Source organism: Diachasma alloeum, unplaced genomic scaffold (genome assembly GCF_001412515.2).
Source record: "Diachasma alloeum isolate Michigan unplaced genomic scaffold, Dall2.0 Dall_scaffold_00360, whole genome shotgun sequence".
Taxonomy (NCBI): Eukaryota; Metazoa; Arthropoda; class Insecta; order Hymenoptera; family Braconidae; genus Diachasma; species Diachasma alloeum.
Genome location: NW_021680499.1, coordinates 96,081 through 99,003, shown reverse-complemented (window position 1 = coordinate 99,003; position 2,923 = coordinate 96,081).

Sequence of the window (2,923 nt, the reverse complement as noted above, 5' to 3'; positions counted from 1 at the left end):
ACTGCACGTGTGTAATAACATCATGTTTGGGGGGTAACAGCATGGGTGGTGGATTGATTCAGAATTTTTCTGCTACTCGGGCGGCTGCGGGTGCAGCACCCGGTGAAGAAAGGTTTAGACAAAATGATTTTTCCAACCGCAAGTATAATTATAAATATTCCTCCTACTCCTCCAGGCCATTTTGCGCCTGATGAGGCCTGATGAGGAGTGGATATACCGCTCGAAACGTTGGCAAGTAGTGAAGATTTGTGTTTTTAATTGAATTGCAGAGTGAAATCGCTGAGAACCGCAAAATGGCCTGGAGGAGTAGGAGGAATATTTGTAAGAAAGGTTTATCACACACGGAGGGAAATATTCAGTAAAAATTATGGAACTCACAATTCACTCACCGATTACGCGGTCGACTTGGAAAATTCAAGTGACTGTATCGTAATTTTTCACAGGAGATTCAGATGAAAATTACGGAACGCTCCGGAAAAATTCAGTGACAGTTCCGGAAAATCTCTTACAACCACATTTCGCTCCGGAATTGCGGAAACGATACGATATTTTTATTGAACAGTTCTCTCCGTGCAGCAAAAACAAATTTCCGGATTTCACACACCTTTATAGACATTTTTCAGAGACTGAAATACGTCGGAATAAAATGAAAACGTGTCTGAATTTCAGACGAACCGGTGTCCAAACATTTTAATTCATGTTTGAAATTCAAACAAATATTCATTTTGTTCAGACGTTTTGAGTGTCTGAAAAATGTCTACAAAAAGTGTATGAAATTCAGACATTCGTTTTTGCTGTGATGTTTCGTATCATGACGAAATTTTTGTTCTGTTATGTTACGAAGAATCTATCCATAATTGAGAGACGTTATTCACATTAGTTAATTTATGATGAATTTAACAAACCTGTTAACTAGTTCGTGACTATTCAATTAAATTTGACATCTAAGTATTTCCCGGGCTATAAATCCGTAATTTTTATCTGAATCTCCTATGAAAAATTCCGATACCGCCACTGAAATGTTCTGAATCGATTCCGTAATCGGTGAGTGAATTGTGAGTTCCGTAATCTCTACTGAATATTTCTCTCCGTGTAGCTAAACGGCGAGAATTATGGAGGTATATTGCCTAGAGGTCTTATGATAATTAGTTGAAAAACAGTCACTTTCGAGGCCAATTTTTTGGTCATGGAAACATTTATTCCATTCATCGAACTGAAAAATCTTAAGAAAAATGATAAAATGATGACAAATCCGATAAATATTGACATTCAAGATAATATAGATGTGAGCCCTCAAAAATTACGATTGATATGTAAATTCCGTAAATGTGTCCGTAACCCCTAGGGGAATTTACGTGGGGAAAACTTGTCCAAAAATCTAGTGACTCGGGATGAAAAAGTCTATTGATCATTTCCCATTGAAATACTCAATTGAATTGAAATAGACTTTTCAATCTAACATAACTTTAAGCACATGTGAAATTATTTTCACAAGGTTGCTCAATTAAATTAATCTCTTGCGCACAAGCTTTGTATATGAAAATTAATAATGTTAAGAGAAAAAAATTACTGGAATCCAAAATTGTCAAGCAAACTAAGGGGGGAGGGGGTTTCTCCGTAAATTGAATTCACCATCACTCTCCTGAAAATTACTACTCAAATGTCCATGAAATTTCAATTTATTCGAACAGTGTAAACCATAGCCCCTATTCTATAGGCAATATATCGCACGTAATTTGTGGCCTGGGGTGAAAAAAAAACAGATTTTATCTCTTCAAATCTAATTGTTATTTTTGTATCTTGCCTTGGGATAAATTTAAAACTGATGATTCAATGGATGTTTTTTTTATTTTCTGTTTTATAAACTTGGCACTGCATATTATCCAAGAATATATCAGGCTGACGGATGGACAATTGTAAGACTGCGGAAATTGTTTCTTTTGGTCGCGGGGTCAGCGACCATGCAGCGAATGAGCTCTCGACGCATTTTGTGAGAATGTCGTTGCACTTTATACTTGGGGAGTTGGAGTTGGGTGGATATTACGAGATTTAATGGTGACGGCACGGCGGAGAGGACCGGTTGCGGTAGTTACTGAATTTTTATGGCTGTTTTGAGGCTGAGTGAGTGTGAGCTATGAGATAGCGGGAGGGGGAGGGCCGGGTGGAAATGGAAATGGGGGGAAATGTGTCTAGGTCTTTTTGAGGGGAGGCTATTTCCAGTGTGCAGTTCTTTTGATATTCTATACGGGTGAATTTTTTTTAGAATGAAATCTTTTCGATTCAATAGACGAATAAGTACGAAAAAATTTAATAGAAAAATCTAGCGCATTCGCGAGACAATTCTGTTGGATTTATATTGAACTTTAGTTTTTAGCTGATGCTATTACATAAAAAATGGAAAATATTCAAAATATTAAAATGGGAAAATTAAAATAAAATAAAAAGAAAAAATATTTTATGCAAAAAGTCAATAGAAGTCCATTTTTCTATACAATTCATTCTATGGAAATATTTTCTATCGAATTTCTTCCGCTTAAATTTTCTAACTTTTTAAAATCCTATTTTCCCGTTCTTTTCATAGAAAAAATCAAACAAAAAAACTTGGAAAAATTGACTCGAGTAAATTCTCTAGAAAATATCTCAATAGAATAAGTTGTATAGTAAAAATTGAATTGAAACAGCCATCCCCCGTTCGAGTATAAAATATACTTGAATCAAGTATATATTTTTTCCTTGCTAGCTTCTAAATAAATCACGAAATTCCTAAACATTCCTAAAATATTCCAGAGTCTTCTGAAACATTCTGCACCGGAAAATTGTAGAGGTTTCCGGAGGATTCGCGATCTTTCTTTAACGAACATCTCAAATTATATATATATATATATATATATATATATATATATATATATATATATATATATAT